A 27,755-nucleotide genomic window follows, 5' to 3' on the forward strand; every position below is an offset into this window, starting at 1 on the left:
CTAATGAGAAGGCTAAGACAGTGAGACAATATACGATAGTTACTCCGCAGCTCCTTGTTGTTATCCCTTACATAACAGCTTCACTTCCCTGCTGCGTTGTTACGTTCATGTATGATGAGTTAGGAGCTAAAATGTGATGGTCAGATAGCGGGCGGAGGTCAAATGTACGGGTCAGAAACGATGCAGTCGTGGCTCCAAACAGGAAGAGAAGTGTGGACCAGGAGGACCCATTTTCCACCAGACTGACTCTGGTTGTTGAACCAACTGTAGCTGAATAGAGAGTCGGTACAGTGAGAGTATATAGAGAGAGTATAGTGCTGTATTTTATAATGTGTTCAACAAAGACAAAGAAAATGTTCATTTCTGTTAAAGAAAATGAGTTCGTTTTAATGAGAAATAAAATCTCCTCCCTCCAGCAGAATGAGAAAATGCCCCGAGGACATTTTTCTCTTAAAAAAAGAAACAGAAGAATAAGTTTGGGACTTAGGGAAATGTTCACTTACTGTGTGTGTGTGTGTGTGTGTGTGTGTGTGTGTGTGTGTGTGTGTGCCCAAATTAATCCCCCCTCCAACAGCCAAATTAGATAAGCACCAATCAGATCTACCCACAATCCCCTACGGCTGCTCCAAATGAATGCTGGGTAAATGAAGGACAGAAAGTCAACACACACAAACTTCCTCTGCATGATCCCAGTTATAATCAGGTGTGTGTGTGTGTGTGTGTGTGTGTGTGTGTGTGTGTGTGTGTGTTCCTTTGAAGAAAAAGCCTCAAACATCTAAATCTAATCACAGTCCGGTCGCCGCAGGCCGACTTTCTTCCTCTCCGAAACAAACTTTTATTTAAAAGCAGAAACTTCCTGCAGTCATATTTACATTGAACTCTCTAAAGACAGATTTTTATTAAATTAACAGCAGATAGAGCCGGAGGAGACGCGCGCTAAAATAAACATGTGATTCTGCTTTTTCTCTCCGTCCTTTTTTATTTTAACTTTATCTGTTAGAATATAAAAGCTGGAAAAAACGAAATGTTTTCAGAATTTTATTTTCTACTTTTATCTTTTCATTATATACTCAAACGATTGAGGCTTTTATCCTTCGCTGCAGACAACTGAGTTTCTTAACATCAAAACAGTTGAGAAAATTATTAATTAATTCAATCTTAAAATCCTTTTAAAAAGTGCTGCAGACATTTATGGACTTTTACAGAGTATGGAAGCTCACGGGGGACAAATTACCAAACAAAATGGACCAAATAAAAAAACGTTAATATTCCGTCCAAAAAATACAAAACAAATACTTATTTTACTGTTGTCACTATTTTTACATAATTTTAGAATGAAACTAGAAGTTTGATCTATTAAATAAACAATATATAATAGATATCTGCCGAAAACTGATAGATTTGCAAAAGTATTTAACAGGCTTTTTGTAAATGTTATGAACTTTATGATGTATTTAAAAAATACAGAAATTACAGGTTTGAGTAGCAGGGGCGGGGTTGAGTATCAATCAGTACTAATCACATCTTAAACTTTCACTAAAAGCAAACATGTTGAATGACACACAGCTGATCTCAGAGTCACATGACAGTCTGTCTTCATCTCCCAGGAAACCAAACAAATAAAATCCTGAGACAAACTCCAACAGAAGAAAAACCTTTAACACAACACAGTTGTTTCCCATGATGCCGCAGCAGGGCAGACTGTGGTGTGTTTAAGTGACAGCAGCGTCTTCGTGCCGCCACTCTGCGCTTTCTCTCCGCCGGTTCACTTTTTGCTGTAAATGTCAGAATGATTTTACATCCGGAGTGACGCTCAGCGGGACGGGTCGCAGAAAGGAACAAAATACTGCTTACAGCCGAACTCAAAGGTCTTTCACAGCAGAGGAAGCTCTCAAGAGTTCACTATTAAAGGAAAAAACAACAGTTCGGTCACTTGAATCCACATTTTGTGACATTTTTATTTCCTGAATGTGCTGAAAGATTATAGAGGCACACACCTGACAGGAAGGTGTGTATGAATTATTGATCCGGGGGCCCGAGGGTGATTCAATATGAATAATACAATAATAGAGAGTCACACAGTGTTAGCCCTGTTAGCTCGGCCCTGGCACAGCTAGCTGCCCCCGGGGCTAAACATGAAAGACTGGCAGGGAAAACCGCTAACTGCTAATGCAAAAAAAAAGTTGTTTTGAAGTGCTTTGAATGGTGGATCAATCTCTGAAACAGGAAGTGAGCATTCATTTGATGAAATTAGGTCTGAATGTGAACATGTTTAACATTTAAAACACTTGAACATCATTCAAACCCCTCTTCTTCTCCTTATCTGGGTATTCAGAACTGCACCATGCTGTCTGTGATCACATCAATATGTTTTTAATCCATTAAATCATAGAGACTAAAGAGCATTGTTTGTCACAGGCTTTAATGTGCAGTGTTTTAATATATGGACTCGGCAGCTGTGGGGCCAAAAGAATAACAGAAAATAACTGACTCCTAAAAATACAATCATTTTCTAATTAAAATACAGTTTTTAGCTTTAATTTTACACAAATTCTTTTGTAAAAATCAGATTTTTTTACAGTGTACAATTAAATATTATACAACAATAGACCAAAATGCACTAAAAAATACTGTATAAATGATGTTTTGTAGATATATATACTGTAAAGTGCATTACAGTACAGTTACAGCAGTTTATTATAAATTGAATCTGAAGGAAATCTTTTACAGTGTGCTGCTGCTGTCGGTTTTATTTTTGTTTTCTCATTATCGCTCGCTCTCTCCATCACTGTTAATTGTCTGTCTGATGTGTCTATTTATCTGAAATGAGGCAGCAAAACCCAGACGACAGGCCATCAACACACACACACACACACACACACACACACACACACACACACACACACACACAGCTGATGTTTATAGTCCAGATTGCAGTTAATGGTGGTTTCATAATGTCATGAATACAGAGCTGTGACAGATTTCTGTGTGTGTGTGTGTGTGTGTGTGTGTGTGTGTGTGTGTGTGTGTGTGTGTGTGTGTGTGTGTTTTTGTTTGTGTGTGTGTGTGTGTGTGTGTTTGTGTGTGTGTCTGTGTGTGTCTGTGTGTGTGTGTGTGTGTGTGTGTGTGTGTGTGTGTGTGTGTGTGTTTTACTGCAGTTTAAATTCAGACTGTAAAATCGAATAAATCATGAAGAAGTCTTTTAGACACAGATCGTAATATTTAAAGTGTCCATGAAGTCTTGATGTCTGCTGCTATGAGTCACTATAATGCTTCGGTCATTTTTTAAGTTTTACAATAAATAATCAATAACAGTATTTGATGAGTCATCCTGCACTCGGGCGCTCAATAGCAAAACTATATCTAACTAGCTACTGAATCTGTGTCAATTGGCAGTTAGCTCAGCTTTATAACTTTTATCAGTGATTTTGCTGAAACTGGATCAGATTTTATGGAGAAAATATTTCCTGGTTTTCCGTCTTCCAGTCCCGAGGTTTCCTGATGGACAGATAGCTTTAGCCTAACTACTAGCTAAAGTAGCTATCTGCTGCTAAATGTGCCGTCCCTCCAGGATTAGTTTGTTCCGAGGTCTGGATTGGTTTTCATTAACGGGGGACCTGTTCTGTGGACGTATCAGGACGTGTGGATGGAAGCTCCTGCAAAGCAGCAAAATAAAAAGTGCTTCCATATTCTCAGACTTTATTATTCCCTCCATCATTCATGAAGTTAGAATCAGAAATGCAAAGTGGATTTTGTCGTTTGGAGGAAATTAAGACGAACATCTGCTCAGAGGAAACGAGAGCATGAAATCCTCCTCAGCTGAGAGAGAGAGAGAGAGAGAGAAGAGAGGGCTGTGGGAGTGGAGCTCGTTCTGTCGCTGAGGTTTTTATGTTGGCAGTGATGGAGCAGAAAATGGGAAAATGGCTGTAAAAGCTGCCCGAGTCTGACTGCCAGCTCCTGTTCGCCGTCAGTGGAGCGACGCCACAGTCAGCTCGTATCGACGGCGAGACACTTCAGATGAAGAGAGTTGTTCAAATATAAAAGAATATTGATTCTTTATTTGGTTTGTTCTGTGTTATTGACAACAGTCTTATTTTATATTTGAGTCTGAGAACGTTTTTATAAAGCACTCTTAAATATTGTGTTCACAGTCCAACAGCCACACCAAGCTGGAGACCTCAGAAACATTCTGAACTGAAAACGGAGAGAATGGATTCTCAAATCAATCAACGTTGGAGGTGCAGTAAAAGCATCATGGACACTAAAACAACAGGATATTAGATTAGAAACATCCTCAGGATCCAGGATGAACCGACTGTTAACACTACAGGGCTACAACTATTGTTCATTATCAATAAATCTGTGCATTATTTTCTCAGGTAATCAATTGGCTCCTAAGCCCCGCCCCTTTTTGCTATGTGCTCCAATAACACCTCAGTCAACTTCTTCCTTTACTGTACTTAGATAGGTTGTATCAGCAAAAAAAACAAATTATTATTAATTTTATTATTATTTATATTATGTAGAATGGATTGTATTGAGACAGACAGTGGATAAAATCTCTCTCTCTCTTTCTCTCTCTCTCTCTCTTTTCTGTCCTTCCCATCCATCATTAGCTTCGACCCCTTTCAGGCGATGGATCATTACCATAATGGTCTCTCAGTCCAATCATTATTATAGACGCACTGTACAGCTGCTGTAATGGCTGCTCGTCTGGTTGATTTCCCATCATGCCCCGGGAGTCGGCTCTGTTCTGATATCGAACCAATGAAACACAAACACATGTAACTGCATACAAACTCTCTAATAATGCAATATGTGTGGTAGAATCTGACAGAGAAGAACAAATGAATTCTGGGAGATGTAGTTCATCTTAAAATGTACCCTTTTTTTTGCCTTTTTAAACATTTGCGTGACGAGAACTCGCACATATTTGAGACGTTTGTGAGATGCTTGTACACACTTTTTGTTTAATACAAATGCACATCTGCAACACACACACAGTCAGTCATGGTTGCTGTATCAGTGGTGTTTCAGTGTTGTAGCTGTCAGAGAGACATTCAGCTCTGACAGCCTGGAGAAACACCAGCTGCATACATTTAAACTGCTTCCAAACTCAAAATATTTCCAAATGCCGAGCTGCCAATCAATCCTGATAACGTGTTGTTTTGAATGTATTCTGACAGTTTGAGGCTGTTTCTCGGTGCCTCTGTGTATTCAGACTTTAACTCTGTTCAGTCACTGATTGTTGACCTGTTTTCTTTATTAATAGCAGCAGCGGTTTGTGTAGGTTTGGGGCCGTTCAGGTGTTTAGAGCCTAAACTGCTTCCTGACAGTTTGTCCCATGAGTTTTGGCATTTACAGTCCTGTAATGATTGTCTCTGGCCTCGTTTTTAAAAAAGTAACGGCTGCTCATTACCCACCGCAAAACTGGAGGAATTGATGAAATATGGCAAAACAACTTTTCTATTCTTGGATTCTTACCACTAGTGGGGCAAAAAAATTCAAATTTGTTAAGTTGTTACCTCAATCTAATCAGCTGGACTTTAACCTTATGCCTAAATTACCTTTTTTTTTTTTTTTTGCCTTTTTAAGTCTCTTTTATAAAAAATCTGTTGCTTTCTTTGTTTATTTGATATTTTTATTTCTACTTTACAATAATAACATTATTATTATTCTTACTTTGTGAATTATGTAGATGCTTAAATCTATTACTTGTGGTGTCCCCTAGGAAACCATCTGAGGGCCATTATTGTTTTAATTAAATATTAATGATTTAAAATTTGCCCACTCATTTGATCTCAGTTTCTATGCAGACGATGCTGCAGTGATAACTTCATTGAATTATTTGTGCGCTCTATGTTGGGTTTTGTATCATTTATGTCTGGACAGGGTGACAACTGTTTGGTCTCTTGACTTTAACTAAATGTTTGAGCTGCAGTGTGAACTAACGTGACTTTCTCTCTGTCTCTTTTTCCATGTGTCTGTCCTCTCTTTGACCGTCCCTCCTCACCAGGTAAGTTCAACCAAAACCTCTTTTCAAAACTTTGAAACTTGTCATGCATATCGCCAGCGCTTTAGTACAGGAACCTTTTCATATTGTTTGTATATTCATTTATACCTGTAATCAGCCTCTCTAGAGTTTCTCATGCCATTTGGATTGTAGACCAACTTGGGCCAAAAAGCAGTTAGTCATCTGTAAAGGTTCAGTTTTCACTTTGGTCTTTGGTCCAGTTTGGCTGAAGACTAATTAAAGATGGTTTGAGGTTTAGTCGGGAATTTTTGCTGTTGATTTACAGCAACATGTTCAATGTCTGACTGGTGAACAGTTATTTTCTCTGGTTTTACCATCACACATTTAATGTCTGATCTAAACCATAACATAAGACAACGAAAGTTTGATGAGGTGGTGAAGCAGTGTGGGTCATTGGAGTTGCTGTCTTCACCGCCATTGCTGTCATTGCACTCAGCTTCTCTATTGTCGTCTTGGGGAGCCTAATTATCCACAGATAACGGACCCGCTGATTAAAACCGCTAAAAACAATGAATAAAGCAGTTCCACCTTAACAATCACTGCTTCTCCCACGCTGTTGGACAGACAAAGGACGTCCCGGAGGGGCTGCGAGTCGAGCTGCTGCTAACGTTAGCTCAGCTTGTTTCTCTGATAACTTAAGATCCAGACGTCCGATGACTAAAATCCTTCATCCGGTTCAAATCTAGAGTTAAAAAACACCAAGATCTAAACAGTGGATGGTAACAATGTGGCTTCAGACTGGATAAACAGTCAATGTATGACTTCTGGCAGACAACCACAGCGCTGACGCAGGCACAAAGGGGATATGACGCCATTGATTATGGATTATTGATTAAATAAACTACATGTAGAACATAGCTCTAGAGTTTATACCCTGTTTAATGCCCAAATGTTACATATTATAGCTTTAATATTCATTGTAAAACACTGTTATAGTGTCTTCTGAATGTGCAGCTGCAGTGTTTGACCTGATTAAAACAATCTGAGCTTCTATGAAAAACCAATTTTTGGGTGCAAATGAAAAACTTCCCAGTCTTTGTCCTCGACTCCTCCAAATGTAAACTCTGACAGTAGTGAGGCTGCCAGCGCCGCTTAACTTCACTTCACTGAGTTTTAACAGCTAATCTGCCAGATGGTGAGTTGTACCGGAGCCGAGATGGAGAAATTCCCAGGTTAACTTGTCTGAACACGACCCAAAACAGCGTGCCAGCAGACAGCACACACAGGTGGGAGGCTTTACTGCGTCCCCGCCTCAGACGCCTCTGGGACAAAAGAGCCAAAAAAATCCCTCTGTTTTCTGGTTAAACAGCAAGAAATGATCAACTGTTCCATCAAACTGTCTCTGCTGTGAGTCAGGTGTTCAGGGGGCTTTGTCAGCCTGTTGGTTTGATTTTGCAAAATGAACATCTAGAACATCCATCTGCTCTGATGACACGTCCAATCCAGAGAGAAATGATATCGATCTGCAGAGTTCTAGTGAAAGATTTAAATTTTAAACTGCAGTAATATGCAAGGTTAAATCAAACTTTACTCCAACCACAAGTTTTAACAGTGTGGCCTCTGGATAATCTGGCTCTAAATCTCGCCAGTGCACTCGTAGTGTTCGATCACATGTTCACTCGGCTGGCAGATCCAGAGATCACATCGCAGATGAGCGGGTCAGTCAGCCGTTCAAACTGTGTGCCAACTTGTTATCTTATCTCACATTACAGGATTACAGAAAGTATGTAACTTTGTTTGCTACATACAGAACGGTCCAGAATGTCAGAAAAGAGAAAGAAACACTCAAATTTCAGACATTCTGCAAAGAAGAATTAGATTTTTCAGTTGTTAAAAGTCTCTGAAACTCAAATTTTAGTGGTAGAGTAACCCCAGACCCTGTGTGGACTGGTAGCTGGAGAGGTGCCAGTTTCACCTCCTGTGCACTGCCGAGTGCAACCTAACCCCACTGCTCATGGGAGCCTGTGTGTGTGTACATTTTTGGCAAAAGAACTGCCTACAGACCAAAGTTTGGACAGAAAAACTGTCTCTAGACTTAAGTTTAGGCAAGAATAAATGCTACAAAAGACTAACGATTGGCATTGAAAAAAACTGCCTACAGACAAAATTCTGGTCTGAAAAACTGCCCACAGACTAAAGGTTACCAGCTTGAGGTCTCAGATTTGGCGGTACCAGTAGAGTTCGGCGTCTGTGCAGAGATACCTGTAAGTAAAGTGCAAACCAGTAGCAGTTTGTTTGCTTCAGTCCGTCTCTCACGCAGTGGCAGCTTTGTGTTTAGAAAATTATAAAGACACAAAAAAAGTTAAAGCTGATGCTGATCAATTAAATCTGATCTGAAGATGTGTGTGTATGTCCCTCCTGATCTCCAGCGACGCTCTAATCCCAGAGAGGGGAGACCGAGAGCGGATTAACCAACGGGAGAGAGCCCCCGGTGTGTGTGTGTCCCGCTGTGCCGTCAGATCTGTAAATCTGATTTCCTGCAGGTTTAGACTGAGTGTCGCCGTCTCATCTCTGTCTCATCCCTTCATCCCTCCTTCCCTCCTCCGATGAGTCTTTCCTTCCATCTTTTGGTTGCCACGGCAGCCACGGTATCCCAGCATGCTCGGTAGGGAGATCAGGCTGTTTGGTGCAGGAGCAGCGGAGCAGAACGTGGACCGAGGAGACTGAGATACCGAGGAGAGATGATAGAGGCAGACACGGCCGATATGGAGGATCAGATAGGAGGCAGGTCAGGACTCGGAGGAGCCGGGTTTACCTGCTGGTTGTTGTTTGGTTTGTCAAGGAGACTTAAGATTTTCAAAAAGTCAAAGTAATTTTGTATCCAGGGGTTGGCAGCTGGGGGAACCCTAAGACCCGGAGTAGCAGGAAAACTCCCAAACTGATTTGTACTGTGAGCTCAGCTGACCTTCCAAGCACCCGTGGTAGGAGCCAAACCTCAAAAAAGACCCACCTCAGTCCTTTATTCCCTGCAGTCAAACTGTCCTCCGTCAGCATCAGATGCTGCATTCAGTCCCGGTCTGGACCTGCTGTTCACTGGGAGCTCCCAGTCCGACAGAGTCCACTAATGAATCCACTACAGGCAGACGACCACCCACCTAGAGCCGAAGGATCTGTCCTAGGTTTCTGCCTTTTAACAGGCAGTGTTTCCTTGCCCTTGTCTCCAAGGTCTTGCTCATGGTGGTACTGTTGGTTCTCTGTAAATAATGTTATAAAGAGTTCGGTCTAGACCTGCTCTATTTGAAAAGTGTCCTGAGATAACTTCTGTTATGAATTGGCGCTATACAAATAAAATTGAACTGAATTGAATTGAACTACAGCTGCTGGACTGGGGGGATGTATCACCCAGTTAGTCCCTCCCTAACTGCCTGCCCAAGTCTGCATGCTATATTTTATTTTGAAAATCGACCGGATTCTCTCTGTTGTTTCTGTGTCTGACTTCCTCTTGCGGCTTCTGGTGGAATAAATGTAGTCAGACTGTTGGATTATGTTCACACAGATTGTTTGACTTCCTGTTCAGGTGTGAAAGAATTAGTTGAGCTGCAGTGTGTGTGTGTGTGTCTGTCTGGGTGTGTTTGTTGGCAGGTAGTTGATTATTCCTGCTTCGTTGCTACCTGCCTGCCCATGTGTGGCCTTTATTATGTTTGTACCTCTGTGTGAGTGTATGTGGGTGAGATATCAACACACACACACACACACACACACACACACACACACACACACACACACACACACAGTGTTAAGAGCTGACAGTGTGTCTGGCAGGATTGGAAGGACAAATTAATGGAGCTCAGATCTGATGTGTTCTCGACTCTTCACTCGGCTGCTTTGGACTGTTTGAGTGTGTGTGTGTTTATTTGTTCTCTGTGGGGATTTAATGTCTTTAAAGGACATTTCTTTAACAACAATGTGAACATACGTTCAGTGTCTCTGCTCTCGGCTGTACGGAGCTTTATGTTGTTTCTGTTCAGCCACAAATGTACCGAAGAGGCTCACCTCTTCTTCTGTCGTCCAAATACCCAGCAACTTTACTTTCTTTTAACTCCTCTGAGGCGGTGACTCTGATAATGATTATGGCATAAATCGACCACTAGATGGCGCTTTTATTGCAAGATTACAAAATAAGTTGAAATAGCTTTTCCAGGTATTTCCTGTCTCTGTGCTGCTGTCGTCCTGCAGCCTGTGGGACCGACTGTCGTTCTTTTGAATAACGTTAAAAATGTAGTCATTTGTTTGTTGCATCAACCTTCATTAGCAGCTGCTTAAAACGACCCAGCAGCCATACTGCTGATTTAGCCTCTGTTTGCATTCTGAAGGCTTCATTGTGGGCAGATCTGTTCCTGCTGGTGTAGACTCTGTATTCACAGTGTGTGAAATAAAGCACCACAGAGGACGACGGTGAATTTATCTGTGTGTTTGCACGACTGTAGAAATGAAACCGCTTCCATTAGGCGGTTATATGAGATGATGAAGTGATGAATTATTATTTGAAGCCTCCTCAGCCTCTCGTGGATCCACTGAATCGCTAGAATTTTAATCAGTGACTGCAGCACTGAATCGCCTCCAATGTTTGAGCAGAAAACATGATAAATCTCCTCAAAATGAGCAAAAAGTCATTTTCTCCAAACACACGCACACACACACACACACACACACACACACACACACACACACACAGTGACATTCAGTGTTGTCACCAGCCGATCTGTCTTTGTTAGAGCTGCTGTTCCCTCAGCTTGTTAGTCTGAGAGATGACCACCAGCAAGAAATGTCACACTGAGAAGGTGTGTGTGTGTGTGTGTGTGTGTGTGTGTGTGTGTGTGTGTGTGTGTGTGTGTGTGTGTGTGTGTTACTGGTTGGTGAGAATCAGTTGTAAATATTTTTCTAAATCAGCGATCAATCTATTGATTGATTGATCGTCTGTGTGACTCAGTCTGTTTATTTGCTGTAGAACTTTTAGAAAGTGAATTATTCAGACTTTAAAGCTGAAATCTATCAATGTTTGTAATTATTATAATAATCAATGTCTTATAAAGTTTGCGTCAGTGTTACACAGAATGCTTCGTTCTGATTGGTCGGAGTTTGTCCATTATTTTAAACTGGCTTTAGTTTGTTGTTTCTGCGCTTTTAGAGGTTTATGGGTTTAGGCTTGATGTTGTTGTTTTTGCCCAAACTGAACCGGACTTTAGTCCGGGTTTAAATGGGTTTAAATGGGTCTAGTTTAGTCTAGTTTAGGATTTAGGCTTATTTATTGTCTGTATTCAGACTGATTCAGATCCGTCTGTCCTGTCAACTCTGATTTGAGAAAATAAAGTATTAAAAACTGAAGCGTTTTGGACGTTTTGTTGCTTTTCATGGTGAATGTTAATCATTCCAGTAGATATTTTATGACAGTATGACAATGCAGATGCAGTTTCTAATATATAAAAGATAGGTAAGCTTGAAACAGGACAGAAGGAACGTGAGATATTTCACTTTTTAGGACCAGTTTAAAGAAATCCTCCTGCTCTCAGATCTCCAGGCTGTGAAACATCAGACAGAGCAGCTTTTTAGCTTTTCTGCAGCTTTGCTTCGGTGTGTTTCAGATTCAGTCGGCCTGTCTGCGAGCTACAGGACGGCCGACGGCGGGGGGAAAATTGGCCACTTGAGCGCCGTGAAAATCAGCCGGCCCTGCTGTCAGCCCGTTATTTAAGATGATAGGATACAAGCAGGCTCGGTTTAGCTCGGCAGTGTGAAGCCTCCGCTGGGCGGTGATGTGAGGGGGAACACCTGAGCTGATCTGCTGTCACCAAATGTTCCACCACAGTTTGACAGAACCACTGGTTTTAACTTCAAATCCTCACCTGGTGTTTCACAGCTCGAACATGGTGCGACTTTTATTATTCTGATTTATTCAGATTTACGTTCTACATAGATTTTCTGTGTCAGTTAAAGGTTAAATATCTGAGATTAGAAGTGTCTCACCTATCATAAATTAAGGATTTATTTCCACCAAACCAGAGTTGGTGATTGTTGGAAACACTAACAGAGACTCTTTTAATGAGTTTTATTCTGTTTCTGTCCCCTTTGAATGAAGTTTCTTTGATCTGAAGGTTAAATGAGTGTTTTTGTCTCTGGAGTCTGGTGGAGAGTGATAGTGATATTACGGCTGTTTGTGGTTAAACTAAAGGTCTATCTCTGTAGGGATCCTTTCCATAATGCTGTCAGACACTGACAATAACAACCCGAGTCTGTCAGTGGCAGAAACTACACTGTAGACAACAACTACTGTTAGTGGAACAAACAACAACTACTGTTAGTGGAACAAACAACAACTACTGTTAGTGGAACAAACAACAACAACTGTTAGTGGAACAAACAACTACTGTTAGTGGAACAAACAACAACTACTGTTAGTGGAACAAACAACAACTACTGTTAGTGGAAAAAACAACAACTGTTAGTGGAACAAACAACTACTACTGTTAGTGGAACAAACAACAACTACTGTTAGTGGAACAAACAACAACTACTGTTAGTGGAACAAACAACAACTACTGTTAGTGGAACTAACAACAACAACTGTTAGTGGAAAAACAACAACTGTTAGTGGAACAAACAACTACTACTGTTAGTGGAACAAACAACAACAACTGTTAGTGGAACAAACAACTACTACTGTTAGTGGAACAAACAACTACTACTGTTAGTGGAACAAACAACTACTACTGTTAGTGGAACAAACAACAACAACTGTTAGTGGAACAAACAACAACTACTGATAGTGGAACAAACAACAACTAGTGTTAGTGGAACAAACAACAACTACTGTTAGTGGAACAAACAACAACTACTGTTAGTGGAACAAACAACAACTACTGTTAGTGGAACAAACAACAACAACTACTGTTAGTGGAACAAACAACAACTACTGTTAGTGGAACAAACAACAACTACTGTTAGTGGAACAAACAACAACTACTGTTAGTGGAACAAACAACAACTACTGTTAGTGGAACAAACAACAACTACTGTTAGTGGAACAAACAACAACTACTGTTAGTGGATGGACTTTGACGGTGTATTTGTTCCAAAGGATTAATGTTAGCTTGCGTTGCGGCCATAGCAGCCATTTTCACATCCAACACGGTGAATTGAGGGTTTATTTCCACCAAACCAGAGTTATTGATTATTGGAAAGACTAACAAAGACGGTTTTATATAGTTTGTCCATTTTGAATGAAGTAAAGATGTTAGAATGAGCTGCAAAGTAAAATCGCTGTTTTTGTCAATGGAGTCTGGTGGAGAGCGTCTTAATGTGGATCTGTAGAAACAGATCAGCGGAAATGATGTCGCTCTAACAGCTGGGACGTGACGTCATGGCGATCCTGATGAGTGATGTCATCATCAACGTGGTCTGTGTAGAAGAGGAGAAGAAGAAGAAGAAGAAGTGTTGATTGTGGTGTGTTTGTGCAGAAACTTCCAGCAGACACCTGCTCCCCCGTCTCGGCCCGCTGTCGTCTCCACCCGTCCGTCTCGCTCGCATAGAGGTTAAAAATAACTCCCGCTGGGCTCCCATTGGTCGTCTTTGAACTTCCTGGAGAGATGTAATTGGCAAGGGGGGAGGCGAGAGACGTCTCCATGGAAACCTGCATCCGAGGAGCTGAACAGGGACGAGACTGCGAGTGTGTGTGTGTCTCATTAGCTTTAAAGGGTCAGAGGAGAAAAATGACTGTTTTTTCTCTTTGTGAAGCTTCAAACCAGTTTTAACTCAGTAATTAAACCTTCAAAGTCCTCCGTTAATTCATGTAGTTTGTTTGTTGTTGTTGTTGTTAATGTTGAATATTATATAAGGGCCACTGCGAGGGAAGAAAAAAGATTGTAAAGACATAATATTACAAGAAAATGTCATAATGTGAGGCAAAGTTTAAAGAAGTGATAATTTAAGGCCCCAACAAACAGACAAACTACAGCGAGCAGCTTTTTATCTAATTCACAAAAAATAACAAACAAACAATAAACACACAGAATGTAATATATCGTTTTACACACACACACACACACACACACACACACACAAACACACACACACACACACACGTGACCCTGAAGTGCACAATCACATCATCCTGCAGACATCAACAGGATTGAAATATGACAGAAGGTTAAAGCAGCAACAGACACACACTGTCAACATCCTGCCAATTCTGAGCTCTTATAAACCCCCAGTACACACACACACACACACACACACACACACACACACACACACACACACACACACAGAAAACAGAGTGCGCTCTGGGTAGATAATCTGCTGTGTATGAATCCAGTGTAATCCTGTCATCTCCAATCCTCCGCAGTCTCGCCGGCGCCCCCTACAGGCGCAACACGACCCCTCTTCTTCTTCTGTGGTGTTGTCGATGTCACCGCAGGAAGTCCTTGTTGATCAATAAAAACAATCCGATATTAAGAAGTTATTAAACACTGAGCTTCTTCTCGACGGTGTCTGTCGCACCTGTGACCACGACAAGCGGTGATGTCAGCATGTACTGAGTGCGCTGTGACATCACTGCAGAGCTTCAGCTGACGATTGTTTTTAATATTCAATTCAATTCAATTCAATTTTATTTGTATAGCGCCAATTCATAACAGAAGTTATCTCAGGACACTTTTCAAATAGAGCAGGTCTAGACCGAACTCTTTAACATTAATTACAGAGACCCAACAGTACCACCATGAGCAAGCACTTGGCGACAAGGGCAAGGAAAAACTGCCTGTTAAAAGGCAGAAACCTAGGACAGATCCTCCGGCTCTAGGTGGGTGGTCGTCTGTCTCGACCAGTTGGGGTGAGAGAGAGAGAGAGAGAGAGAGAGAGAGAGAGGCAGACAGACAGACAGACAGGTGCACAGCAAATATCGATTAATCTGCAGATTCAAATAAATGAGTTTAGTTGTACATGTGACCCCTCTGAGGGGCGGGGCTTATATTGGCGTCCGGAGGGCAGGAGGGTGTTTGTGAGGTCGGTTGTGGTGAACCGATGGACCGATGGAGCCGGAGCAGGTTAAATACGCTGAAAAGGCAGACGACGCTCTGGGAATCACGGCGATCTCTCGAGGATACAGACGTGGAAGTGGAGAGTCTACAGACTCAGACGGTATCTGAACCAACCACCACCAGAGAATTGGTGCGTTCGGTGCCCCCAGGGTGTTTTAAAGAGACGTTTCCTGCAGAATCAGACACAATACCTCAAACAAACAAACAAACAAACAAACAAACAAACAAACAAACAAACACACAAACAAATTTCTGACCAAACAATCCTCACTCAAGTTCTGCTTACCAGTTTTTTCCCGGGCTTTCAGCTGTCATGGACTTATAGTCCAGGAGATTATAATTAATATCAAATCTATTCAAACTAATGATTTAATGATAACTGAGCTTGCATGTCATCAGATCGGTCTCCATGGTAACAGACTGATGAAGAACATGTGAAGAACACTAAGGTTTTAATCCTTTTAAAAAGTTCAATAAAATACTTTTTTGGTTTTTTATTGTTTATTTTAAACTCAATACACTGTTGTTGCTTCAGATGACATCACTATGACGCTGTGTTACATCACCAATCAATCTCAGACTGCCTCCATAAATCTGTTATTAAAATGATTTAGTTTGTTTGTTTTTATAAAACTCTTTATGTGTTGACGTGATGACCGCTCACGCTCAGGTGGAGCCGTTCCCTCGCTGACAGATCACAGTGGGTCAGCTGACGTCCGCTCGGCGGCGAGGGAAGAATGAGCGACAGATGGAGACGACGCTCGGCTGGAAACGGATCAAATCAGAGGCTTTAATGGAGATTTAAAACCCGCTGCAGGCCGAGCTGTTAGCAGTTAGTCACTGTTATTATTTACTGACAGTCTGTGCAGCTGAGAGATCTCTGGGAAAACTTCATCTCTCAGTTTTACACAAACATTCACTGTAAAACCTAATGAGTTAAACTGTTTGAGGATTATTAACTCAAACGTGAAAGATACTTGATCTGAGTAGAAGGACCTTTATTTGTTACGGTAACTTGTGTAAATTAAGTTAATTGTGCTTATTCCATTAAGTTTATTGAACACAGTATGTCAGCATTTACATAATACAGAGGATTGTATAAAAAGTCCCAAAAATATCAGAAAAACTAATCTCTGATCAAAATTACAATAACTTGTTTTACACAAACTTCCTGCAGGTGTTTTGTTCACTGTTTGGATTCATTGTTCAGTTTATCAGCTGTCCTGTGCTGTTATTGAATATAATATGAAATATCAGATAGAGATTGGCAACCACTGCTCTACACTATGTGATACGCTTTTTTAACTTGATCCATCCACCCTTTCTCTGAGCGCACCTGCTAACACCAATCTTCAGCTAACGTTAGCAAAACTTTGGCAAAGTGACAAACTGGACCGACTTCTGACACAAAGTTAAACTTGACCGGGTGACTGTGTATGTTTGATGAATATCCAGAGACTTTACTTTAACTGCATGAGTTCGGGATTAATTGAAGTGTTCAAACTCACTGAATTTAAATCTTATAGTGAAGAACCCAAAGTCGTGTTTAAAGTGATGCACGAAACACAGTTGAAGTTTTTTTCAATTTCATCCACCAAATATATCATCAATCATATCAAACCCTCCCAGAATGCATCAGGTCCTGGCTCCTTTAACCCTCCTCCACCAATCAGACTGCAGACCGTCGGCCAATCATGTGGTCGGATGGCAGTAAGCTGCCGCGTTGGGAATCGGTCGCCCTCTCTGACCTCGAACCCTCGACCTGGCACTACGGGGACGAGAGCCGGCCTAGTTTGAGTCTGCTGAACGTTGTGTTCAGGGTGTGTTTTTGAGCCAGTTTTGACCTTTGACCTCAAGGCCGCAGGCAAAAGCACCAATTAAGATGATGTTTGTTTGTTGTTGGCAACACTTTTCTCCGTCTGTGACCTCTCTGACCCTCAAACTCTCTCTGAGAGTCTTCTCTTCCTCCTTTTATCTGTCGGTTAATGCAGACTGCTGGTTGTGGAAGGAAACCCTTGAACGAATAGAACAACATTTCAAATGCATCCTGGTCTGACAGAGGTTTATTACCAATATCAGAAGTATGAAACCAGAACAGGGAGTTCAGGGCTTGACTCTTGTCAGACGTGTGAAGTTTGGTGGAGATTGGACAAAATACACTGGAGTGATAACAATGTCCTGTTTCATGACAAATACGTCGAAATTCAACACCAAGCCACGGACATCATGCGTTTACATATTAACAAGGACATTTTCAATAAAAACTAAAATAATATAAACTATTAAAGTTCAAACTGCTGTGTCCAATTATACCGAAGTCGTTCACATTTGTACAAAATATTACCTGAAACTGATAGAGAATGATTATTGATCCTAACAAAAATGAGTTTCTTTCCGTAACTTTATCTTATAAAACAACGTTTATTTGGAGCTCAAAACTTGAACAGCTGATCTGAAGAGGAGGAGGAACCTAAAACACTGACAAACTATTTCAATGAACAAAACTGAATTTGACGACTGGCGATGGATCCAAAGCGACTCAATGATCAGAATATGAGCTCGTATTTGAAAGGTCTCTGATCCACTGTGACCCGATGAAGGATCATTTCACAATTTGAGGGTCGTCTACGACTGCATGGATGGAAAGATAGAAACAATTGATCGGGCGAGGTGAAGAGGTCAGAGCGGCTGGCATTGATCACAGTGAAAGAGAGATCAGCAGGATGAAACAGACAAAGACGATCAACAAAGAGACAAACCCACAATGGTGTCCTGTGAAATGGATTCAGTCGTCCGTAAAAGCAGAACAATACTTCATGATTGCTTCATGTGAAATTTCCAGAAACGAAGGCTGTAATTTGGAGACTTTTGGAGGAAGCTTTTCTTGCTGATTCTCCAGTGACTATAACGCGGCTGTTCTTTATAAAGACATTACTGTGGCTGACAGGCCGGCCGGCTTCGACGCTCTGATGCTGAGAAATCAAGAGGCTGTCACAGCTTCTGTTTTTTCTAAATCCAAAATAACAGAGAGAGAAAAGAGAAAATCAAGGCAGAAAAAGTGGATGAGACACCTCAGGTGGAAGATCTGAAAGTACCTGAAAATCACTCACTGACATTCACACTTTATTAGTCATTTAGCAGAGAGATGATGAGTTTCCTGTACTTAACGCCTCCAATGTTTCCGCTGTAAATTACTACTTTCATGAACTCCCACGGCTGTTTGCAACTGACATCTAAGTGTTTGATGGTTCGACTCTTTAACATGTTGAATCGGTTCATTTCGGACAATTTCGGAACCGCCTGGCTATTGTTTGACAGCGATTTAACCTCTATTTCAGTGCTTCCCTTATCGCTGTAATGATCAAAAAGTTTGCCATCAAACATCTTCTTTCTTGAAAGCTTTCCGGGCAGGTTTCTGGCCTAATTCCTCATATTTATCCCTTCTGAACACAGCCTCTAACGAACCATCCAGCTATTGTCTTCTTCCTTGACACTTGGAGGGGTTAAATATATTACATTTGGGGAAATCTTTCCTTACTAATAAGAGACGATCCATCAAATATAGACTGTGATCAAGTGTTTTATAGTCCGACACATGAATGGTACGTTGCAGCGCATGCTGTATTACTGCTGGACGTATTTACTCAATATTTTAATTAGAAAATGGAAAGAAGAAGAAAAGGAGACAAAGAAGGGAGATGATGGGATGAGGAGACAAAGACAGATGGAGGATGTGAATTACTGCATGTTCATTAGCAGAGACAGAGAGTGATGGAGGGATGAGGCAAGAGGAAGATGAGGAAAAACGTAAAGTAATGAAAAAGCGAGGAAGAGAAATCTAATTAATTAAAAGGGACGATGAGAGATGTCCCTTCTATTGAAGAGACATCGACGTAAACAGGAAGATTCAATCGATGCGGTGATTAGAAAATGAAGAAGAGGAAAGAAACAAAGAATCCATTTTATTTCCCACAATTCTCTCTGTTTGTACTGGTTAGTTCTTCTAAATATGTTTGCCATCCAAGAGATTCACTTGAGCAGACGCCTACGACTGTAGATTCACAGTTTACTAACTGCCCTCAGTGCTCTCACATTCTAAAAACACTATTCAATCATTATTTCAGTTTTAAGTCAAACTTTAACTTTTAAGTTTTTAAAATGAACTCATCATTGAGTGGTCTACAAGTTGTTCACAATGCGCTGATTTTTCATTATTTGAACTGTAAAAAAGTTGAGAAAACTCAATTTCAAAGCAAATTTTCTTAGCTTTAAGTCAAACTATTAATGATCATTTGTACTTTTGTTCTTTAGAAGATCTTTTAGTTTTAGAAACAAAACCTATTAAAGTGCAAAACTGCTAATGATTTAGTATTCATATTACTATTTAATTTTCAAACCACCCAAATAATGAAAATCCAGGTTCATAGCTCACTGAATACATTTTCAAATGGGCTGATTAATTGATTTATTCTGAGCCTCAAAATCGACTCCAAATAATTAAAATCAGCCCACCAAGAGTTGAAATTCCTGTTTTAAAGTCATTTTGTATTTTGAAAATGTCAGAAACAGATTCCTCAATAAACCCCAAAACCACTCCGCTATTGTCCATATAGCTGATTATTAATGCTAATTATGCTAATTGTCCAACATTTGCAAGTTAGCATCAGTTCCTAAATGCTGGAGAACCAAACTGAACATTTCTAACAGAAAACTTTGAACTCAAGCTATTCAGCTTTTAATGGAGGTTTGTACAATTAGCTTCAGCAGGAGGAGAACTGAGGATGAGGAGAACTTAAAAAAGACAGGAGAGAGGAAGAAGATGAGGTTTATTAGAACAGCAAAGAGGCTGCGGACGACTTTTCATTAACGTCTGAGAATCGACAGGAAGAAAGAGAAATAGTGTGAGAGAGAGAGGCAGTCCTTCATTAAAGGAAGAGGAGGAAGAAGAGGAGGAGGAGAGGAGGATTCATGACCTAACAAGGATGCAGCTCATTAACTGGCCTTCGTTGCCACGGGGACAGGAAGTGGGATTTGTTTGAGGCTTCAGAGGGATGACGACCCATCTTAATGTAGTTCACATTTGATCGATTGTTTATTGATCGTAGTATTGATCAGCACTGAGGAGGAGCTCAGTGTTCTGTCTGATTCTGCGTAATGTTCCTTTAATCAATATTGTTTCATTCACTCGTACAACTTTTATATATTTGTGAGTTTTTTTTATCAGTTTCAATCCCATAAAACGAGACATTAAGATAATAAAGAGACTAATTATTAAAAAATAAAGTCTGATCATTAAGATTAGTTCATGAGGTAACTGATGTTTTCAGCAGCTGCAGTATTGATAACATCTACCAACCAAACATATAATGAAAGTTATGAAAAACGTTTCCAAAAACACCACAAATTGTTTCACTGTAAAAGTGGAAAAACTCATAATTTCAATTCAATTCAATTTTATTTGTATAGCGCCAATTCATAACAGAAGTTATCTCAGGACACTTTTCAAATAGAGCAGGTCTAGACCGAACTCTTTAAAACATTATTTACAGAGACCCAACAGTACCACCATGAGCAAGACCTTGGAGACAAGGGCAAGGAAAAACTGCCTGTTAAAAGGCAGAAACCTAGGACAGATCCTTCGGCTCTAGGTGGGTGGTCGTCTGTCTCGACCAGTTGGGGTGAGAGAGAGAGAGAGAGAGAGAGAGAGAGAGAGAGAAAAAAGAGAGAGAGACAGACAGACAGACAGGTGCACAGCAACAACAGTATTGGCAATGGCAGTCAAGCAGGACCATGGCAGGAGGCTCCACCAGGATCCATGAGAACCTGCGAGAGAATTTCAAGGCAACTGAGTTTAAAGTCAAACTTTTAAGTTTTGAAATAAACTACAGAAAGTTTTGCCAACTTGTAATATTTTAATTTGCTTTTCTTCTTAAAAACTTAAATCTTTGAGTTTAAAAAACATCAAATTCTGTATTTTAGAAAATGTGCACAGACAATAAAGCGCTGTACAGTGGTTCAACCAGACAACTGAAAGAGATCCTCTAAAAAGAATTTAAGAAAGCTCTGGTCAAAGAAACCTTTCAGTCTGTGCAGACAGAAACAGTCAATAATGTCTGGAACAGGCTGGAAGGATATAAAGAGAAGTTCGGTTTAGCGTTGTTGAATATCAGCTGACAGTTTGATGTGCAGATGTGAACGAGGGCTTTAAACCTGCTGGATGTGAGCGGGTCGTGCAGTCTCTCTCTGTATGTATGTCATGAATAATATGGTGTTATTATATTTCATCATAAACATACTGTGGAGCTCCTGCTGCGTGCGTTGCTAGGCAACACGCAGATGAATATTAACCAGCTGATAGACGGGTTGAACCGCGAGGATCCGTCTGATTGATTATCTGCTCTCAGTTTGCTGCGTCATCACATGAGAAATATCAGAAAGCACAAGTGACGGTTGGTTTCTGTACGTGAGATAAAATCTGTAAATTCACGTTTTAAAACATCTCGTGAAATAAATTGAGTCTGTAATGTCTTTTTTTAATTGAAATGATCTTTCCCAACAAATACTGCCGGTCGGTTTCCCTCTAGTGTTATTAATGTTAGCAAAAATAAATATATAACATCCGGTTAGACTTTCAAAAGTTAAGAACATTTTGTAAAATCCAAAGGATGTGACGTTTATGCTCCTGAGTGCACTAGCAAAATGCTATCTGAGTACATATGATAGTTGGTTAATGTTAGCTTACTTGCTTGCTAACGTTATCGCTAGCAAAATACTATCTGTAGGCTAGCGTGGGGGGGGGCGGCGGTTAACTTTAGTTTGCTCGCTAACATTATCACAAGCAAAATACTATGGGTGGATATGTTAGTTAACGTTAGCTTCCCCAGCTAATGTGATTCTGACAAACAGAGTTGATTTTAAATAATAATAAATGATGTAGCGGTACAAAGCTAACGTTAGCTTTCTACTAGCCAAGAGTGATGCGAGGTAGGGGCATCCAGCTAGCTAACTGTAGCTGAGCTAAGCTGGGGTTGTCCGGCTGGCTGTGTAATGGCTGGCGCGGTGTGCGTCTGGCGTTGGTTGCTTCCTACATTGACACTGCAGATAGTAACGTGATTCTTTCAGTTATTTACAGGGTTCAGTGTTTGCAGTGTGTTTCAGGAGCAGATGGATGAACATAGATGGGTTTTGAAGCCCCCTGCAGAGTCTATTAAGGACCCTCTGACTCCACTGCTGCGACACTGTTTACTGATTCAACTATTTTACTTCAATGTTGCCATGTTTGATAATTATTATTTATCACTTAGCGCGTTCTCGTGAAATCCCTGGCAGCAGAAACTCACCGTTCCTGCCAATAAAGCTTTTAGGCTGTTTGGATTTTTCAGAGAGATTACGTAAAAGTCACGAGGCTGGAAGAGAAAACAGACAGAAAGACGGAAAATAAAGGAAGAGGGTTCAAAAATCAAGGAGAGAGTGAAGGAGACGGACGGCTGAACAGATAACAGGAGGAGAGGAAGAGATAAGAGCAGAGAGGGAGAGACAGAGGGAGGGAGAGAGAGGATTAACCTCTGAGAACGAGGGATTATTTTGGGACAAAGTGTTCAAATGTTTAATATGTCGAATGACTAAAATCGTAACAGAGGGATCAACAGAGAAGCATCATAACGGTATCCATGGAGACCAATCAGAGCGTCTGATTTTAAATTCAATTAAATTCAGTAAGCTTTATTGGTCTGACGTTTGTCATGTTGTTAAAACAACATTAAACCTCTGCAGTGAAACCGGCCTTCACTACCTGTGTCGGTTTATTGTGACGTCTTTTCTTTATATTATTATTTATATACATAGATATATTATATATCTTTCAATAAATCATAGCCATGTGTAGAAACTTCAACTAAAACCTAATATAAGTCAGTAAAACATAATATTTTAAGTACTGAAATTGAGTCATACACTGTCTCAAAAACTGTCTGCTGTTGTTGCCAGAACTGTACCGTAATAATATCTTTTCTACTATTATGGTAAAAGGATATTAGTGCATATTTTATTGTATAAATACAACTTTTTACCATGAAAAGAAACAGTTTCACATATGAAAGAAAGAATAATGAATACTATGCTCCCATAAAGACTGACCACTATTGTGAGCGAGTCCTTTATTGTCAGGAAAAAGTCCTGGAAAGTCCTGGAAAAGTTCTGGAAAATGTTGTAAAAAGTGGAAACTTTGCATTTGTCGGGGACTATTTTCAACGGTGGATTAATCTACGTTTAGTGCTGTTGCATTTAGAGGCTTCAATCTTCAGCCTAACTGTCAATCTTCCTTTGTTTCTTCCTTTGTTTCTGAGCCTCTGTGCTGCTCTGCATTCTCCCATGATCCTCCACTGTTTGACCTCGTTAAGGGAGGTCGCCAATAATTGGACACCGCTCGTCTTAATGGCTGCCATTAGCATTAGGAAAGGTTAACTCATGCAAAACTTCCTGCCACCGCCTCGCTAACAAGCCTTCGTTAAGAGGAGGATTTTATTAGGAGGAGAGCAAACAGCCGAGAGGAGGCGGACGTGGAGAGAATCGCACTCACCAAACGGCGTCACTCTTCTTCTTCTTCGTGTGTCTTTAAAGTCAAACTCACTCGCTGGGGATCCGAACATCTGGCTGTGTCATTTCTCTCCTCCGCTCTGCTGATGTTTGTTTGTAGCTCCTGAATGAATGAATGAAAGCAGTCGGACAGATCGGCTTCAGGCCAAAAGAACAGCTGATTGGATTTCAGTCGGTCTGGATTTCTGCCATCAGACCAGAAACGAAACCTCCAGAGAGCCGAACCTCCGGGTGCACAAATCCAATTAGCTTGTTCAGCAACAAAAAGAACGTCTTTGTTCCACACGTGGAGCTTCTGTTAATCTCATTGGTGCATCCGGATGATATTAGACAGAAGTTAAACCGGTTTCTTTCTCAGTTTGTTCCAACTTATAATTATTATTAAAATAAAAAGCTTTAAACTGAGTTAAATATTCAGAACTTCAGACTTTCACCAACATCTGGAATCTCGACTAGAAATAAAACTAGACTAAACAATTTTCACTCAGTTTTACTCCACAATGGTACAAACGTACAATATGTAACAATTAATACAATTGATGAGGTGGTGAAGCAGTGTAGGATCATGAGAGTTGTTGTCTTCACCACCATTGGCGTCATTGCAGTCAGCTTCTCCCGGTTAGGATTCCTTCAGTGTTCATGGTTCAGGAGTTTTTTTTTTCGGGAGTGTCCTCCTCTCCAAAACAAACGAGCTGCTGCTAACGTTAGCTCAGCTTGTTTCTCTGATAACTTAAGATCCAGACGTCCGAAGACTAAAATCCTTCATCAGGTTCAAATCTAGAGTTAAAAAGCACCAAGATCTAAACAGTGGATGGTAACAATGTTTTCAGTTCATCTGATCTGTGCTCTCTGTCGTCACACTGAAAAATGTGTCGTCATATTCAAACTTTATTTTGTTTGTTGTATTTCCCCAGGACGTCTGAGGGGGTCCACCCCCGCCTCTTGACTTCCTGGAACGTGGTGAGCACTTCCTGTACCTGACTGGCTGGAAGCTTCTCCTGTGCGTCACCGCAGATTTTTACACTGTAAGTATCTTGTACGTTTTTCCACATGTCAAACACCAAAATACGCCTTCGTTAATGAGCCGTTGAGCGTTCTGGGATCTGCATCCACGAAGTGCTGAAATAAGTTAAGCAGAAGTTCATTTAATCAAAGCACGACGGCATCAGGAGGTGAGGAAAAGATTAAAGATTAAAGAAGGAAAGTGAAAAGGATTTTTTGAAAGTTTCCAGTGAGGAAAAGACTGAAATTACGCTGTGTTTTATAAAGTATGACAGATAATAAAATACAATAAAATAAAATAAAATAATAAAAGTGTGTTTCAGGTTGAAGTTAAACAATTTGGAAGTTAATAGAAAGTGTCTGCAGTGATAATAAAGTTGTTTCTTGTAGTCAAATTCACATCAACATGAATCACTTTATTGTAACGTCAGTAAACATCGGCTCCATTTAGACCACTGGTTCCTAACCTGCGGTGTCCACTGCCTCTAGGGTGCGCCAAAGCTTCACAAGGGGGCGAGGCTTTTTTTAAATATGTACAGTAGGTCTAAATTTTAGCATTATTTCTGTAAAAAAAAATGTAATCTTTATTTTTGAAGTGTTAATGATTATTTAAGGTGGAAACTTCTGAAGCTTCACACTCAACACGCTGTTGTTGACTCGTGTATTTTGTCCATAGAACGAAACAAAATGGTGTTTCTCTTCTTCTGAGATAAACATCTCCACTGACTGACTTCCTGTATGATGCCTTAGTGTTGATTTTGTGTGGGGTCTTTTATTTTGAAATGACTGGATTCCCTATGCTGTTTCTGCCAATGCGATCTGCTCTGCGCTGCTTGTGCACTTACCAACAAAAATAGATGCTTCGGGACGCACCACAGTGCTTCTGGTGGAATAACGAGCTTTGTGGAGAACGGAAGAGAGAGAAGAAAAAAAGAGTGTAAGAAACAGAAAGGAGGAAAGAGAAGAGAGGAGGAGTTGAACTTCTGAGGTGAACAGAGGATGAATAACAGCAGAGGAAGAGGAGTTATGCTGCTCTTCATCTTTCTTCTGATAAATCTCCTTATTCATTCGTTCTTTTATCCAAATCTGTCTTTTCTCCTCCACTCTTCCAGCTGTCTGATTCCAGTCTCTGATTGGCTTTTCTTCTTTTCTGACTCCTTCATCTTCCTTCCTCCCTCTCTCATCCCTCCTTCACTCTTTCATCAACCTCCGTTCGTTCTCATTTAAAGTCTCGTCATTTACTCTCGTTCTCTCCGGCCAAACTCAGATCTTCTGCTCAGTGATGGTTGAAATCGGGAAAGCGTGGCGGTGAAATCTTTGAACAGAGAAGCAGAACTCCTCTGGTTCCTCTGGAGGAACAGGACTGCCGTTTAATGGAAACAGAAAAAGAAAGATGGATGGATGAGTGAGCGAGAAGTGACGGGACGTGTCCACTGGGGTGTTTTTGGAGGCGAGGCATCCTCCTACAACCACACAAACACTTCCTGCCTGCACCTGATTGGACGAAGCTTTCTGCTCAACATGGCGGCTTGTGTGGCGAGAGTCATCAGAGAGACAGCGACAGAACGTAGAGTCCGAATATTTTATATATTTGAATCTGTTAGACAATTGAATTTTTCTGTTTAATAAGGAAATAATGTTATTTTGATTAGATTTTTAATTAATTAATTTTAGGGGCCTTCTTGATTTTAAGGGGTTCAAAAAAAATATACACAGTGGGCCGATATCTCAACATTTCATTTATTTCTGTGAAATAATATATAATATAAAAGAAATATTATTTTTTCAAGTTTAGATTATTATTTAAGAGCTAACCTTTGAAGATCAGAGCCTTCACTCTCAAACAGCCTCTACCTGCATTAAAGAAAGTTCAAACAACCAAAGAGCTGATAGAACAATAAGAAGAAAAGACTGAATTGATTGTTTAAAATTATTAAAAATACATAATACAGACAGAATTGTATAAAAATCAGAAAAACTCTGATCGATATTCACAGGAATAATCTGCTTAAAATTCATCCAAATCTCTGGTTGTACACACACTTCCTGCAGTTATTGAGTTCACTGTTTGGGTTCACTGTTCATTGTTCAGTTCATTTAACTATTACTGTTACTGTCCATAATATATGTCACTTAATCAGGGGTCACTTTACTCAACTATAGAAAAGGGGTCCCAGAGGTTGGGATCCACTGACTTACACCTCTGCCCCCACTGGGAAAATCTGATCATAACCTGGTCCTGCTCACGCCACAGTACAAACCACAGATCCAGAGACAGTCCACGACGAAAACACTCCTTCAGGAAATGGTCTCCTGAGGCAGCAGAGGCTCTGAGGGACTGCTTTGAATGTACTGACTGGAGCGTCCTGCAGGAAGCACATGGTGAGGACATCGAGGGGGTCACACACTGCACTACTGACTACCTGAACTTCTGCATGGACGTTGTGGTCCCCACTAGAACTGTACACTGCTTCCCCAACAAGCCCTGGATCACCAGTGATGTCAAGGACATCCTGAACAGGAAGGAGAGGGCATTCAAGGATTGTGACAGAGACAAGCTGAAGCGTGTACAGGGGGAACTCAAGGTCCACCTGAGAGAGGCAAAGGAGGACTACAGAAGGAAGGTAGAACAGAAGCTGCAGCACAACAACATGAGGGAGGTCTGGGATGGCATGAAAACCATCACAGGCTGCAAGAAGAAGGGCAGCATCACAGGAGAGTGGGATGCTGGGGGAGCAAACCAGCTAAACCTGTTTTTTAACAGGTTTGATACTCCAGCTCCCACAACCAGCGACGACCCACTTAACACCCCCACCATGTCCATCACTTCCCCCAACGCCACCACCTCAGACTGCAGACCACCCCAACCCTCCACACCCATGGACAGTTCAACCCCCCTCCCCACCACCATCACCAAGGATCAGGTGAGCAGAGAGCTGAGGAGGCTTCGTCCAAGGAAAGCAGGGGGCCCGGACAGAGTGTGTCCAAGGATGCTTAAAGCCTGTTCTGTTGAACTGGGGGAGCCACTCCAGCATGTCTTCAACTTGAGCCTGCAGCTGGGGAGGGTCCCAGTGCTCTGGAAGACTTCATGT

The 27,755-nt window shown here is 40.9% G+C and overlaps 1 protein-coding gene and 1 long non-coding RNA gene across 5 annotated transcripts in view; one reads left to right on the top strand and one right to left on the bottom strand.

The window, feature by feature from the left end:
- LOC127357965 (semaphorin-6D) overlaps window positions 1-27,755 on the top strand; it is a 140,680-nt gene that overhangs the window by 39,068 nt on the left and 73,857 nt on the right. For all 4 annotated transcript variants that reach the window (XM_051390626.1, XM_051390624.1, XM_051390622.1 and 1 more), the window contains one exon: window positions 24,576-24,686. The gene's annotated coding sequence lies outside the window, so the exon portion shown is untranslated. The remainder of the gene's footprint in view (window positions 1-24,575; window positions 24,687-27,755) is intronic.
- LOC127358143 (uncharacterized) lies at window positions 14,620-20,963 on the bottom strand. Its single transcript, XR_007882373.1, has 2 exons — window positions 20,691-20,963; window positions 14,620-14,804 (listed from the first exon to the last, which is right to left on the bottom strand). It is a non-coding gene; the product is annotated as an uncharacterized LOC127358143 (long non-coding RNA).

This window comes from Dicentrarchus labrax, unplaced genomic scaffold (assembly GCF_905237075.1).
Source record: "Dicentrarchus labrax unplaced genomic scaffold, dlabrax2021, whole genome shotgun sequence".
NCBI lineage: Eukaryota > Metazoa > Chordata > Actinopteri > Moronidae > Dicentrarchus > Dicentrarchus labrax.